This window comes from Aquarana catesbeiana, linkage group LG07, assembly GCF_042186555.1.
Source record: "Aquarana catesbeiana isolate 2022-GZ linkage group LG07, ASM4218655v1, whole genome shotgun sequence".
Classification (NCBI taxonomy): Eukaryota; Metazoa; Chordata; class Amphibia; order Anura; family Ranidae; genus Aquarana; species Aquarana catesbeiana.
Genome location: NC_133330.1, coordinates 121,501,272 through 121,518,597, shown reverse-complemented (window position 1 = coordinate 121,518,597; position 17,326 = coordinate 121,501,272). Strand labels below are relative to the sequence as shown.

Here is a 17,326-nt window from a genome sequence, read left to right as displayed (position 1 = left end):
TCTGGTTTCTAAGCAGAGCTACACTAGATTTTGCACCCTCCAGATTTAGTAACCCCCCACCCTCCTTTGAATCTAAATGGGAAGTGAAACATTATAAAGCTTCGCATAAACAGCAAACGGCATTTGGATATGGGTATAATCTGACCTCCAAGGTAACTTTCTTGTGGAAGGTCTTTATATAGAGATTTTTTACATAGTTGGTAAGGTTGAATAAAGACATCAGTCCATCCAGTTCAACCTGTGCGGGTGTGTGTGTGTATGCATTCATGTCTCTAACACTTCCCATATTTCTATATATTGGTTACGCTATGGTGCCTATCTAAAAGTTTTTTTTACATTGTCAACACTTCCCACTGACACTACCAATTGTGGAAGGGAGTCTCACATCCCTTCCATTCTAACAGTAAAGAACCCCTTACTCATGTTAATGGGGTTGTAAACCCTTGTTTTTTCACCTTAATGCATCCTATGCATTAAGGTGAAAAAACACCTGGCAGTCACCGCCCCCCAGCCCCCCCATTTTACTTACCTGAGCCCCTTTCATCTCCTCGGCGGGGACGCGCTGTCCTTCTTTCCATGGGGTACCGGCGCTTGATTGGATAGATTGATAGAAGCGCAGCCATTGGCTCTCGCTGCTGTTAATCAAATCCAATGCCGGGGGGGGGGGGTTGAGTCCGGCATTCGTGTCCGTGGACACAAATGTTGGACTCGGGAGCGTGCCCGCAAGGTAACCCCCTTGGGAGAGTGCTTCTCCCAGGGGGTTATCTGATGTGGGGAGGAGCCGTGAGAGCCGCCGGGGGACCCCAGAAGAGGATATTCGGGACCACGCTGTGCAAAAATGAGCATAACAATGTTAATTTGGTGTGCCCTGGTAAATTGTTCACATTACGTTTTTTCAAGTATTTTAAGAACATAAGCTTGCATTAGTCACAAGTAGGGATGGGCCGAACACCCCCCGGTTTGGTTCGCATTGCGAACAGGCAAAAAGTACTAAAAAAAAGTACTAGCGAACATGCAAACCCTATTAAAGTCTATGGGACACGAACATAAAAGATCAAAAGTGCTAATTTTAAAGGCTTATATGCAAGTTATTGCCATAAAAAGTGTATGAGGACCAGCTACTGCCCTAGGGGATATGTATCAATGCAAAAAAAGTTTTTAAAACAATCATTTTTTTTTGGAGCAGTAATTTTAATAATGCTTAAAGTGAAACAATAAAAATGAAATATTTATTTAAATATCGTACCTGGGGGTCCCCTTAGTCTGCCTGTAAAGTGGCGCATCTGTCTGATGTGTAAAACATGCCACAGAAATAAAAATAAAAATGTAATTCAAACTTGTTCGCGACTGTAAAGTATTGCCTGCTCCCGGCAATATAGGTGAAAAATCAAGGAAAAAAATAGCATAGGGTCCCCCCAGTCCATACCAGGGCCTACGGGTCTGGTATGGATACTAAGGGGAACTCCACGCCAAAATTTTTTTTAAAATTGGCGTGCCCCCCAAAATCCATACGAGACCCTTATCCGAACATGCAGCCTCGAGGTCACGATAGGGGGGAATGAGCAAGCGACCCCCCGAATCATACCAGGCCACATGCCCTAAACATGGGGGGGTGGGTGCTTTGGGGCAGGGGGGGCTCTGCCCCCCAACCCCAAAGCATCTTGTTCCCATGTTGATGGGGACAAGAGCCTCTTCCTGACAACCCTAGCCATTGGTTGTCGGGGTCTGCGGGCAGGGGGCTTATTGGAATTTGGAAGCTTCCTTTAACAAAGGACCCCAGATCCAGACCCTCCCCATATGTGAATGGGTATCGGGTACATATCCCTACCCATTCACCAAAAAAAGTATCAAAAAGTTATTAAAAAAGAAAAAAAAGCGTCCCGCAATGTCCATCCACCTTCAATCACGCCACCCAACGGAGCCGAAAAATAGAAAAAAAAATTAAAAAGCTCTGCCTCGATGGGAGGCCTCCCAGCCACTGCTGTCTTTTTTCTGTTTGACAGCTCTTATATAGGCAAGGATGGGGCCACCCTCTGATGTAACCAGATGACCCTGCCCCCTCTGACATCACATAACGTCACATGACATTAGAAGGGGTGGGGTCATCCGTTTTCTTTTTCTTTTTTAATAAAGAAATTATCAAAAACTGCCTGTTGTGGTTTTTACTTTTTGACACTTTTTTTGGTGAATGGGTAGGGGTACAATGTACCTGATACCCATTCACATAGGGGGGGTGTGGAATCTGGGGGTCCCCTTGTTAAAGAGGGCTTCCATATTCCGATGAGCCTTACCACCTGCAGACCCCGACAACCACAGCCCAGGGTTGTCAGGAAGAGGCTCTTGTCCCCATCAACATGGGGACAAGGTGCCTTGGGGTGGGGGGGCGCTGAGACCCAAAGCACCCACCCCCCCATGTTGAGGGCATGTGGCCTGGTATGGTTCAGGAGGGGGGCGCTCACTCGTCCCCCCCATCCTGACCTCCAGGCTGCATGCTTGGATAAGGGTCTGGTATGGATTTTGGGGGGAACCCTGCGCCAATTTTTTCTAAATTTGGGTGTGGGGTTCCCCTTAAAATTTATGCCAGACCCAAAGGGCCTGGTATGGATTTTGGGGGGACCCCATGCCATCTTTTTTCTTAATTCTGTCACAGAGTTCCCCTTAACCAGTTCAATACACTGTATTATATACTCTGCACTGCACTATATACACTGCACTGTATTATTTATAGTACACTGACTGCACTATATATTCTCCACTGTATTATATATATACTACACTGACTGCACTATATAATCTTCAATGTATTATATATACTACATTGTTGGCACTATATACACTGAATTGTATTATATATACTACTCGGACTGCACTATATACTCTAAACTGAATTATATATACTACACTGACTGCACTATATACTCTGAACTTTATTACTTATGTATAGGTACCCCTGTAAGGGCTGCTAAGTGTGGTGTCTAGGGATGAACCAAACAACCCCCAGTTCGGTTTGTGGCAGAACATGCCAATGGACCGAAAGTTTGCGTGAACATTCGAATACCGTTATAGTCTATGGGATCCGAACGTGAAAAATCAAAAGTTCAAATTTTAAAGGCTAATATGCAAGTTATTGTCCTAAAAAGTGTTTGGGGTGTGGCCCCAGGAGACATATACCAATGCAAAAAAAAAGTTTTAAAAACTGCCGTTTTTTTCGGGAGCAGTGATTTTTTTTTATTTTTTTAAATAATCTTTATTTAGGAAAGACAGGGTAATACAACTCAATAAACATTTGCCAAAGGTGGTGGCTTCAAGTAATACACCAGTCATTTCTTTTTTGTTTTTCCACATAAAAAGGGTATGAGAACATAAATGACAAACAATCACAGAAGGTCATTTGATGTAACTGAGGATTTGAGGGGGTCAGTTATCAGGTAACGGGTTGGCAGCAAGGTCTCGACCTGTTCAGCAGGCGAGCTGAGCTCTACCCGCCTGACTGTCTGCTGAGCATAAGACGAATCTGTCCTCCTAAGAAGAGTTATTGTGTGTATTAAATTTGGCCGGCTTCCTAGACAATATTTAAATTATGTTGTGTCGTATGGGGTTAAGGGGTGGGCCAGACAGGTTGAGGGGCGAGGGCGAGGGGAGGGGGCATATACACGGCTCCAACTAACCTCACCCCACACCACCCCTGTCTGGGACTCCCCAAGTCCAGGCGTCTGCACCATGGTGGCACAAAGGTGCCAGTCCCCCTTACAGGTCTCATGGTGCCAGACCGCCTTATTCTGTCAGGCTAACCGACTTGCCTATTTCTCACCCGTCACCTGGTGTTTAACAGATCGGCCACCTGTGGACAGGCGGCTATAACCAGTTGAAACATAGGGTAGTAGAAGGTGGTAGAGGGAGAAAAAGAAAGAAAAAGAAGAGTAGGTTTAGAACATACCTGGAACCTCACGTCCAACTCCGCCTCCGCTCCGAGCCCCGTCGGCATCTCAACACATGTCAGAAAGCTAAAAGGAGAGAAAAAAAATCTCGTCCCTATTCCCTCTATCGGCTAAATAACATTGTGGTGTGCTAGAGCCCTTGGTTCCCATCTGTGAGCCTTGGGGTCACCCCCTCAGGGATGGCTCCGCCAGTTCCAGCAGGGCCACATCTAAGCTGGAAGGCACATGGCCCGGATCCGAGACATATGCGGTCCAGGTCTGCCAAGTTGCGGTGAAGTGGTCATGGACACCCCTGCAGGTGGCGATCCAGTCCTTTGCCTCTCTGATGTCACTCACCTTACGACACCATTCCTTCCTACTTGGGATTTGCGGGTGCTTCCAGTATATGGGAAGTAGCCACTTGGCTGCGTTTAGTAAGTGAGGCAGCACACTCTTCCTGTACTGACTCAGGAGGAATGTGTAGCAGGAAGTGGACCGGAGAGAGAGGTATGTCTGTGCCTATAATTTCTTTGATTTGGGACTTGATGTCCTCCCAGTAGGGTCTAATCACTGGGTGTTCCCACCAAATGTGCAGAAGGGTGCCCCTGTGGCCGCAGCCCCTCCAGGATTGGCTGGTGTGGATGAGTATATTCTTGCTAAGTCTGACGGTACTTGGTACCAGCGTAGTAATATTTTGTAGTTCATTTCCTGTGTCTTGGAGTCAATTGAGCTGGATCGAGTAAGTTGGTAGAGGGAAGATAGTTGGACGGGGGTAAAAACTATCTCTAAGTCCCATTACCAGGCCCTGATGTATGAGGGCTTCACTGCAGGAGCAGCAGAGGAAAGTAGTTGGTAGAGTTCAGAGATCGTGTGTCGGTTCCTCTGCTATGAAGAGGCGTTTGAAAGGTGTAAAGGTGGAGATATCTCGTATGGAGTTCCCTTGTGTTTTAAAAAAATGGTGGAGTTGCATATAGTGGGAAAACTCCCAGTCCAGTCTCGGAGGGTTTCGAGGGTTATTAACTTGCCGTCCTGCATTCATTTACCACAACTAGCGCTACCATCGTCTACCCAGGGACCGAAAAAGGCCGCCTGTTTTCCAGGTGGGAACCATAGATAACCTTCCAGTGGGGACACAGGGGGCACCAGTGCCAAGTTGGCGTTCAGTCAATCACAGGTTTTCAGAGCCTGGATCGTCAGTGGAGAAGTAGAATCAGACAGCCCCCTGTGTTCCCGGGCCAGCCACGGGGCATAGGCTAAGTTTCTGCCCGACATATATTTCTCTAGGGAGACCCATAGTTTGGATTGAGTGTGGAAGAGCCAGTTAAGTATCCTCTGAAGGACAATGGCCCTATAATATCCTTGGGTGTCTGGGAGGCTCAAACCTTCTGTGTCTCTATGGCGGTTCAGCAGTCTAAGTGCAATTCTCGGTCTCTTATTATTCCAAACAAAGGTTGATATCAGACTGGATAGTTGGGCAAAAAGCTCCCAGGTAGGGACATGGGCACCATCTGCATATAAAACAATACACGCGGGAGAATATTCATTTTGATAATGTTGAGTAGGGATGAGTCAAACACCCCCCCCAGTTCGGTTCGCACCAGAACCTGCGAACGGACCGAAAGTTCGCGCAAACTTTAGAACCCCATTAAAGTCTATGGAACTCGACCGTTTGAAATCAAAAGTGCTAATTTTAAAGGTTAATATGCAAATTATTGTCCTAAAAAGGGTTTGGGGACCTGGGTCCTGCCCAGGGGACATGTATCAATGCAAAAAAAAGTTTTGAAAACGGCCGTTTTTTCAGGAGCATTGATTTTAATGATGCTTAAAGTGATAAAATAAAAGTGAAATATTCCTTTAAATATCGTACCTGGCGTGTCTATAGTATACCTATAAAGTGGCAAGTGTTTCCCATGCTTAGAACAGTCCCTGTACAAAATGAGATTTTTAAAGGAATAAAAGTCATTTAAAACTGCTTGAGGCTTTAATGTAATGTCGGGTCCCGGCAATATGGATGAAAATCAGTGAGACAAATGGCATGGGTACCCACCCCCTAGTCCATTACCAGGCCCCTTGGGTATGGATATTAAGGGGAACCCTGCACCCAAATTAAAAAAAGGAAGGCGTGGGGCCACCAGGCCCTATATACTCTGAACTGCAGTATACAGGCAGTGCAAACAAGACAGGGACTGTAGGTTTGTTGTTAAGTAGAATCTGTTTGTAATTTTGAATTGGTACAATTTTAAAGTGTAGCTTCAGCCAAAAAAATCTATTTTTAAGCTTTTTGGAAAACATAGGGAAGGGTTATCACCCCTGTAACATTTGTTTTGCTGTCTGTGCACCTCTTCAGAAGATGTCACCTCACTTTCTGTCCCAATGACAAATGTTTTTTGAAAATGTGGGTTTTTTAGTGAAACAAGGATTGGTGATAAAGCATCAGTGAAGAGGAGACACTTTTTTTTATATTAACTCTTACAGGAGAGAATTTCCCTTCCTAGGGGTAGATTTCATCTCACTTCCTGTTGTCTCCTTCCGTTTGCAAGTAGTAGTCATTTGTAAGTTGGATGTTTGAAAGTGGGGGCCTGCCCTATATACTCTGCAGAAATTGGGACCTTAGGTGTTGGTGTTGCCACAACACTGTAAGCCCTCATAGTTATTCTTGGTGGGCGCAGGAATGGGCCATGCTGTGAAATATTAGATCAAGAATTGTAATTACATGCCATTGTTGAACAGTGGTAGAAAAATAAAATTGGGCCTTTGGTGGTGGTGGTGGTGGTGGTGCTGGTGCCACAACACTGTAAGTCCTCACAGTTACTCTTGGTGGGCACTGGAACAGGCCCTGCTGTGAAATATTATATCAAGAATTGTAATTACATGCACCTGTTGAACAGGGGCAGAAAAATTGGGCCTGTGGTGGTGGTGGTGGTGTTGCCACAACACTGTAAGCCCTCACAGTTACTCTTGGTGGGTGCAGGAATGGGCCCTGCTGTGAAATATTAGATCAAGAATTGTAATTACATGTCCCTGTTGAACAGGGGCAGAAAAATCGGGCCTTGGGCATTGGTGCCACAACACTGCAACCCCTCACAGATGCTATAGTTGGAGCGCAGGAATGAGCCCTGCTGCAAAGTATTGCATCAAAAATTGTAATTATATGCCCCTGTTAAACAGGGGCTGAAAAATTGGGCCTTGGACAGTGTGCTGGTGCCACAACACTGCAACCCCTCACAGATACTCTAGTTGGAGTGCAGGAATGAGCCCTGCTGCAAAGTATTGCATCAAAAATTGTAATTACATGCGCCTGTTAAACAGGTGCTGAAAAATTGCGTCTTGGGCACTGGTGCTGGTGCCACAACACTACAACCCCTCACAGATACTCTAGTTGGAGCACAGGAATGAGCCCTGCTGCAAAGTATTTCATCAAAAATTGTAATTACACGCCCCTGTTACACAGGGGCAGAAAAATTGGGCCTTGGCCACTGGTGGCGGTGCCCAGAACCAAAAATGTTCTTACAAGCTATCAGCATGAAAATTGAGGAGGAAGAGGATTGTCACTCGGCATGACAGGATAGTCACTCAGCATCAGCATAGGCAGTCTTGAAAGGATCTCACATTAAAAAAAAAATCAATCAGTTACATCAGGTGCTTGGTAGCTGGTGATCCAAGACTGATTCATTTTTATGAAGGTCAGAAGATCGACCGATTCGGTGGACAGGTGCACCCTGTGATTGATTACAAAGCCTCCAGCAGCACTGAATGTGCGTTCTGAAAAAACGCTGGATGCAGGACAGGCCAGTAGCTCAATTGCATACTGTGCAAGCTCTGGCCAGTGATCAATCCTCAAGACCCAGTAACCCAGAGGATTTTGGGTGGGAAAGCTGTCCAAGTCTGATCTTGCCCCTAGGTAATCCTGCACCATCTGAATCAGATGCTGGCGATGGTTGCTGGAACCAATCAGACCTTGGGGCTGCGGACTAAAAAATTGTCTGAACGCATCGGTCAGATGGCCACCTTCTCCACCGCTCCTTCTGTGACTGACCGAAGCCTCAGCAACACGTTGTCCAGGAGGACCAGAAAATTGTAACCTCCCAGGCTGTAGAAACGCATTGCACAAACCTTTCTGCAAGGCCTCCCAAAGATGTTTTATTCTCTGCTCCCTCTGCAACAGCAAGATAAGGTCCACAACCTTACCCTTGTAACGTGGATCAAGGAGGGTTGCCAGCCAGTAATCATCCCTCCCCTTGATACCACGCATACGAGGATCCTTCCGCAGGCTTTGCATGATCAGGGAGGCCATGCAGCGTAGGTTTGCTGAGGCATTCGGTCCGGAGTCCTCTGGGTCACTACGGATGACATGATCCACAGTCACCTCCTCCCAGTCACGTACAAGTCCATGGGTTTCTTCGGAGTGTAAATGATCCCTTGAAGACTGCTGCTGATGCTGAGTGCCAGGCTCCACCTCCATGCTGACACAATCCTCCTCCTGGTCCTCTTCCTGTGTCATTGGCGGGCACGAACGAACACTGTCTGGATAAAGGGGGCCTTGAGAGGTAAGGAAGTCCTACTCTTCCTTCCTCTGTTCTGCCTCAAGTGCCCTGTCCATTATTCCATGCAGCGTGTGCTCCAACAGGTGGACAAGAGGGACCGTGTCACTGATGCATGCACTGTCACTGCTCAGCATCCTTGTGGCCTCCTCAAATGGTAACAGGACAGTGCATGCGGGGGCATGGTTTCGGAATGCAGTGGTGAAGATGTGCTTCTCTTGAGCTCCAGAGCCGACACTGAATCTATCCAAACTAACCCACTCATCTTCACTAGCCATTACCCCTGAAAGCATGCGGAAGAGGACTGGCAAATCCCTACCCAAGAAAGGATTCTCTTCGGGATCCTTAAAACGATTCCTAGCTGCGGAACCGGAGGACATCCTAAATATGTATGGACTAGGCCGATCTCTACGAGGCTCAGGCTCCACCCCTCGTCCTAAGCCTGATCCCAGACGCCGCTCTCCAGCTTCATCAGCCGGCTTGGAGGGTGAGGGCAGCACCTCCAGACACTCTGGAGTGGTGTCGCTGGTCAGCGATCTGCCCACTAAATCAGAGCTGACCTCCTTGTTCTTGGGGTTAGAACGCTCCATCAAGAAAGAGCTCTCCGCGGTACGCTCGGATCTGGCGCAGGTGTTGGATCAAGTGGAGGAATCAGAGCAGCGGCTTGACCGCCACGCGGCTGCCATAAGAAGCCTCCAAACTACTACTCGCAACCTCACCATTGCACACAGGATGGCCCTCTATAAGTTTGAGGACCAAGAAAACCGCAACAGGCGGAACAACGTTAGGATAAGAGGCCTTCCGGAAGCTACCGGCGATGATGACCTCCTCCCGTCCCTTTGCGGTATTTTCAATGGCCTGCTAGGCCGTGAGGCCAACCATCCCTTGAAAATTGACAGAGCACATAGAGCTTTGCGCCCCCGCAATTTGTCCTCTGAGATCCCACGAGACATTATTTGCAGGATCCACTATTATGAAGAAAAAGAACTCATAATGCGGAAAGCCCACGAAAGGCCCCCGATGGACTTCAACGGTGCCACCTTAATAGTTCTTTCCAGACCTGGCCAGAGAAACGCTGGAACGGCGCAGGGCTCTGTGACCTCTGACTGAGAAACTCTGAGCGTCATCCATCAATTACCGATGGGGCTTCCCAGCATCCCTTATTGCTAACAAGGATGGCAAGACGGCGATTCTCCATTTCCCGGAAGACCTTGAAAGTTTTGGTTGGACATCAACATCTCCCCACCGGAGCTACAGGCTGGCAGGATGCCATTCCACCGCCTCCTAAGCAATCTTCCCCCAGCTTGGCTGAGCTACAGGATTGAGACCCAGTGGGTGAAGATTTGAGATGACGCAGTTTGCAAGTATTTGGGTGACTTTTAAGTAACAAAAATGTCTTCTCTGTTATAGTCACACATACCTGATGTGTAATTCGTTGCTGTTTGGTTAGTCGAGGTTCCTTGATAAATAAGTGGATAAGGGATATTAAACCTGTTAGATGTTAGACGGTAACAGCTTTATACTTACAGAGTGATTTATTTAGGAATTAGTTTAGTTGTACTTAGCATGATGTGATGTTGGCTCCAGGGCATTGAGACAATACCTGCACCAACTTTGGGTGCTCACTGTCCGTTGCTCCGGGCTACGTGCCCACCCCTTTTGGGGCATCGCGGATCCTCATGCTCTCATGCGCTTGTCCCTACGGGGACGGGATGCGTGGGGGTGTTGGGCCCCCGGATTGCCCCAAATATGCACAGCAGATATGTGCGTGCACATACCTACCTCCTCTTATGGTGGTATTTTGTTCTGTTGATGTACAGTGTTAATGCTCTTTCTTCTATTTTCTCCTTTTCCTCTCTCTTTCTTACTATTTCCCCATCCCCCTCACTCCCTCACCTCTCTGGTGTCTCGCCTCAGGTCGGTTCACTTTGGAGAATATTGAGTGCGGATTTCCCCCGTCGATCCCAATGGCCAAGACGAATTTAGTATCCATTAACGTGCGAGGTCTCTATACTCCAGGTAAGAGACACAACCTATACAGGGAGCTGGGTCAACTGAGAGGAGACATTGTGTTCCTGCAGGAGACCCACCTCATGCACACAACCTCCGTAAATCTTTTCTCCCACCAATTCCTCACATGGTACTATAGCTTATCAGATGTTCATAAAGCGAAAGGAGTGGCCATTGGGTTTCGTAGGGGTACTCCGTTCACTCTGGACTCTATGGTAAGTGACCCAACAGGTACTTTAGCAACACTATACGCTCCCAACCATGATCAAGTGAGCTTTATAACCACCACTCTTAAAAAATTGACCGATTTCGCTCATGGTTGTGTGCTCCTTGCTGGAGACTTTAATTCCCCAATGGACCCTCTTATGGACACGTCACTTAGCAGATCTTGTATATCACGTAGACGTTTGGCGTTCATATGCAGGCACCTACATGAAGCCCAGATGATGGATGTGTGGAGGATAATGCACCCTCGGGAGAAGGATTTCACCAACTATTCCCACATGCACATTTCACCATTACCTTCCCTTCTCATAGATACTAGCATTGAAACATCCACCTTATCGGACCATGCTCCGATAACACTCAAATTAGAAATCCCATCTATACCACATAATGCTACTAATTGAAAGCTTAACAATCAACTCATTTCAGAAGAAATAGATAAAAAATGATTAATGATGAACTACAACACTATTTTCAAGAAAACACTCATCAGAAATTTCACCAGGCACACTCTGGGAGGCCCATAAGGTTTTTATCCATGGGAAATTTATAGAACTGGGGTCCAGGAAAAACGGGAACGACTACACCAGCAATTAGAACTTATCCGAGAGATAACTGATCTTGAACAACAGCACAAAGCCAGATTGTCGCATGCTGTGTTCAACACTCTGTCCAAGAGAAGAGAGGACTTAAAGATCCTCCTTCATTTGGAACAGAAGCAACAGTTTCGTATTGTGGCCCAACACTTACACTAATGGGGTAATAAACCCGGTAGAGTTTTGGTCCGCTCATTACAGCAGAAAAAAGCTGAAACTTTTATTGCTAGAATTAAGTCCCCGACTGACACCTTAGTCCATGAAACCTCTGCAATAGCAGAGGAATTCAGATCCTTCTACCAACATCTATATCATTGTTGTGCTTTTTAAGGACAGTTTTTCCTGCACAGTAATTATTATTGAGTAATTTTTAACGAGGATATTTTTAAGATACAAATGTAATCTATATGACACAGTCTATGCATATGAAACTTAGTCACGGAGACATGTGATCATACGAAATAGTTACATTTATTGGTTGACAGAAAACAGATATCTACATGAAATTAAAATACCGATTGCGTTACATGAACGTCTTGAAAATCAATAAAAACACTTGCAAAATGGGCGTACAGTCCCTTTGACATAATACCACCATGATAACTTCTCGGTAGAATCAATAACCTTGTGAAATTGACAATTAAACAGAATGTCTGTATTTCACAGGACCAACCGTTGCTATACTGCAGGTAAGTAAATGGTTAACAATCCAAAATCAAAAGTAATAATGCGCCAACCAAGACAAAGAAAAAGCTGCCAACACAACAATCAGACAAATTGTGATACGAATATGGTGTGGATAAGTGTGGCGCTCATAAAATTATATTATAGATGTACGTTAGTGAGCAAAGTCAAGCAGAATATCCTCTGAAAGACGATATGCGCAATAAAGTGTATTTAATGAGATTTAATCAAGAGTGAAAGTGACAGCAATATATACCCTAAAGTAATTGGATGGGCATACACAAATGGGACATATATAAGCTGTTAGCTGACACTGGCAGGAAAGAAGTGAATAGGATATAAGGAGATCCTACAGCTACTCCATATCCCAATGATGGGAAGGAGTAGTAAAATAAATAAAAGTGAAACACAAAATTGATATCAAATTTCTAAGACATCATTAAACTATATTACCCCAAAATGTGTTAACAAAACAAATAGTGAGAAAATGAAACTAAAAATATTGAAATTGTGGGCTGGGAACAAATGGACTAGTGCTAGAACATCAGACATAAACTCATAAATTGCTGATATAACTAAAAGTCCAGAGATTAATGGGTGTAAATCTAGAAGCAAAGGCTGCAGAGATCGACAATAACCGACAGTGGCAATAGGAGTCCCTTAAATCTGGAAATGGCATCCACAGGATGGGGTTTCCAGCTTGTGTGTGAAAGGGATAGGTAAAGGTACCCTTACCAGCAGTGGTGGACTCCCAGCCGGTGGCTTGGGAGTCAAACAGGCTTGTAATGGTGCAGGGGAAATGGCTCTTTGTCCCCAATGATCGAAGTTGATAGGAGAATTAAGGCACTCACCAACCGACACTAAGTGGTCCCACTGACTCTCAGCTCCGATGGTGCAGGTGAAGGGCTCCTCACCACAGATTGAACTCCATAAAGTAGGCAAAAAACCTCCAGGAAAAAGAGATCAAAAAGGGAGGCTCCCCATAGTGTGAATCAGCTTATCCAAAAGCTTTTATTAAAAATAAAGTGGTAAAAATACACTCTGGCTCATTGATAAAAGTCAGATATAAAACGGTTTAAAAAGCGCTTAGATCAAATGGTGGCAAGACAGGCATAGCAAATCCAACGCGTTTCGTCCGATAGGACATCAACAGGGGTATATGACTGTCCGCCACTCGTGCCTGTATATATATATATATAACCTCATAATACACAAATAATAACAGCTGTTTATTCCATGAGTGCCGCCACTTCCGAGTCGCCGGAAAATGGCGTCAGTATTCATACTCAACCAATCGAGATGGTTCTCAAAATGGTCTATGACCAAGCCTCAATATGGGTGACCCAATCAGGGCGGACTGTGGACAACATCAGGGTCAGATGACCCCGTTCCTTCCCCTAACTGGCCCATTGGAAAAAAAAACGTCGCTCCCCATGACCCATCCCGGGCGCAGGAGGAGCTATTGTGCGGCATCCAATCGGGGATCGTGCTGAGAGCGTGTGACGTCGCTCCGGCAAATAGCCGGAAATGGCTGGGACGTGGAAAGCTGTGAGGCGCAGATGCGGGCCGCGCCTCACAATGACAGGTCACGTGGGTGTAAACCGTCACTCGGCTGACAATAGGAATTGACGAAAATGAGGGCTGTGAGACGCAAATGCATTCACTCTTGATTAAATCTCATTAAATACACTTTATTGTGCATATCGTCTTTCAGAGGATATTCTGCTTGACTTTGCTCACTAACGTACATCTATAATATAATTTTATGAGCGCCACACTTATCCACACCAAATGGTTAACAATGTGAACTAAATTAGACGTTTGTTTTGTCAATAAAAGTAGCGACTATGCAAAAAGAAAAATATAATGAAAAATTTGAATCTTTAGAGAAAAATCTACAAGGCGGTTATTGATTCGGGAGAACGATTATCAATAGTATAATATTCAATACATCAATATTTGAGAGAACATACAAGATAAAATCAACATGACATAATTACCCATTCCAAGATGGCTACTAGTCTGGATTGCTGGTTACCAGGATTTTTAAGATGGCTGTTGTGGCTTTCAAAATGGATACTCTTAAAGAGGAATTACTTATTGCGACCTCCGAGTTCCAAGTATCAGATGTTGAGGAATCTTCATGAATGTAAAGATATGTATTAATGTATGTATATCTCAATATCTGAGAGTGTCAGTCTGTCTGAGAGTGTATGTATCTCCCAGTGTCCCCCCTCAGGGTGTGTCCCTGAGTGTGTTTCAGGGTGGGTCCCTGAGCTCCCTCTCATGGCATCTTACTTGCCTCTAAATACCATCTCAGACAATGAGACCATAAAAATTATAATAGCTCTGCCCAAAAGGTATGGCTTCTTTTCTATTGGTTAAACCTCATCATTTACCTCCCAGGGAGTTCCGTGAGTTTTAGGTAATATCACCTTCAACCACTAGGCGTGCCTGAGAGCAGAAAATGTGTTCTGAGCTCTCTCGCAAATGAAATGTTCACTTTTCATAATATGTATAATGGTGAGAGGAATATATACCTTTAAATATTCTGGTAATCGGTCTAATGTAAAATACACTCAGTATAATTTTGATCAATCACTATTACATAAACTGGTTATATATATATGTATATCTATAAATGTATATCTATAAAAACTGGTCTATCTAAGAAAGACACATGTTAATCAATATCACATCAAATGATTATCTATATGGATACCTGTATCATTCTGGTATATCCAATGAATATTTGTTTATCTAAACATAGGCTACAGTCTTATATAGTTATAATCATAATTATATGTTTTTCATAATACTAATTAGTTTCTTAAAACACTTCTACTTATAAAATCACACTTTCATATATATTTTCTTTATACCAAAGTAGTTGGGTCCGCAGATACTAAAATTATAATATGTCTGTGATCTAAATTATCATACATAATTTGAATGTCTTATAATAACATGTATGTATTTTAAAATATTTCTGACTTGCATAACCATTCACATCTTCCTAACACCATGTGTTAGGATGGACTTAGTTTCAATGGATGGTTAGATAGTTTAGCTGTGTCCACAATTCCTAAAATCTACACAATGAGTTGTGTTCGCCCAGGTGTTAGCTATTTAAACAGTTCCTCACTCGAAAACAATAGGTTTTGTTGGACACAAGTGTTTTCTAGGTGATAACAGTCTGTATAACCTTTTTTTTTTCCTATGGCTGTATGTGTATTTTTTGTTTATCCACTAAAACCATGTAAATTTGTTTGTTGTTGTTTGTTTGTTTTGTGACGAGATACACTATTGTTCCATCGAGTTTCTCTCACAATACATGCTTGTAAAAGTCTTCAATATTTGATGTAATAGAAAATCTTGGAAAAACATGAGAACATCTATTTTGTTCTAAAGGTCTCCAAAAGGGCAACAGTCCAATAATTGCAATAATCATGGTTCATCTGCTTTTTGAGGCCTCTGGAATCTCACATCTCTCTCAGTAAATATTAAATGTATTATTATTATTTTTTTTTTTTAATGAATTCACAACAAAGCCCCCCTTGTGAAGTGTTCAAATGCCGGAAGTCATTTGAAAGACTTCACCACTGCAGAATGTTGAAGAGATATGGCTTTATTCGGGTCTCGCAAGTCTAGTGGTGGAGATGGATCCAGATTATGGATTTATGTTTAAAGGGTGTAAACACCTGCATATGGGTGTAATTCTTTGAGAAACAAAAAAAAATATGGGTTGGTGATTGATGTGTGCATCTCAGGGCCATCATCCGTTGGTTGGCGGGAAATGGATCACTCTGGGCACCTTTGGGTCTTGGCCATTCTGGTGGGTTTTGTCCGTGTAGACTGGCCATCAGTAGTGTCCCTGGATCCCCCATACGGTTCCTTCTCTGGATGTTTCACACATGTTGGACTCTCGATTCTGTTGACTGGCTCATGGACATCTTAGTCCTCTAAGGGAAAATGGATTCTGTGAGAAAAGATATATATAGTCCCTTTTTTTTTTTTTACATGATCTTTGTTTGAGATCTCAGTGTCAAGCTGGTATCCTGGGCTTCCTCAGAGCCCCCCTTTTTTCCCATTGTGTCATCAATCCTTTAACTAAACATTCTGAATACCAAGACAATGTATGAAACATTTGCTATGGGAGACAAAGCTCCAGGGCTCATTAACATGAGGACATTTATTTATAGCTGTGGATACCAGACATTAATGACTGACTGCCATTCTTCAGAACCATTTTTTTTTTAGCTTAATTGTAGCAGTTCTGGAATAATAACAATTAAAACATTTCAGTTTCACATGTGACACTTATTGTCAGTAATAAAATATTTGACATTATAGTCAACCTTCTACTTGTGAGGAATAAAACAGATAAAAACTCCCCCCTTTGGGGTGTCAATACAACTCATTTGAGGCAATCAAACTACCTTATGCGGGTGATTCCTCATCTTTTACCAACATATCAAACCACTTAGGCCTCCTGATATTAATGTCTTTAGGATTCGGTCTTCCTCTGGAATTACCGTCTTTGGCGACTTCTTGAAATTAGGCTGTTTGGAGTGACCTGTGTATGTCAGAGGAATGAAGTGACCACTGAAAAATAGGAGAATAATTAATATCTAACAACAACCATCCCCCGGTAGGGATTTCTGGATCCTCATTACTGTGACCTAGGGAAAAACATGGTGTTAGAACCTCTGTCTCCTATACCTTTATTCAGTGCATTCCTCTGATTTATTTTAACATAGGCGCTTCATAGGATCTGTGGCCCTTGGCTGGCCATGGAATTTTCCCCTTGAAGGAGGGTTATTCACATTCCGTACAGCAATGAAACCGTGTAACATATCCATAATTTGATCTCTTTTGGTTTCCGTATTGCTTACAGGTTGATCAGAATTGGGTCGTCGGACCCAGTTTCTGTACTTTCTAGGGACTACTGGCTCAGTTTGATCAGACATATCCCCCTCAGATCCCCCTCTTGATCCTGGGATAGTTGTCTGGGCCTTAGTTTTTTGGGTGTCCTACCCTCTGGTTGCTCCCTATTTACCTGTGTAGGCCCCCGGGGCCAATTACACTGGTGAGGGTGTCTACCCTTAGGTTTAAATCTGACCCATGGGAGATACACCCTATAGTTTCTTTCAAACCTTGGGTCTGGATCCCTTGGGTGATACTCCTGAAGTGGTCTTTGTACTCCCCCTCTAAAGGGTGGTCCCTGCTCCCCCCTTCTGTTTGGTGGGGTATCTGGTCTCCCGCTGGGGAAACTCTTTGGCATAACTCCTCTGACTATGTCAGCGTATGTCTTTTTCTTGGTTTCAAACTGTAATGATTGAGGAGATACATG

General features: G+C 44.2%; 1 protein-coding gene across 2 annotated transcripts in view; it reads left to right on the top strand.

Annotated features, from left to right (window-relative positions):
- Positions 1 to 17,326, top strand: part of CACNA1I (calcium voltage-gated channel subunit alpha1 I) — a 3,871,666-nt gene that overhangs the window by 1,785,694 nt on the left and 2,068,646 nt on the right. The window lies entirely within an intron of this gene.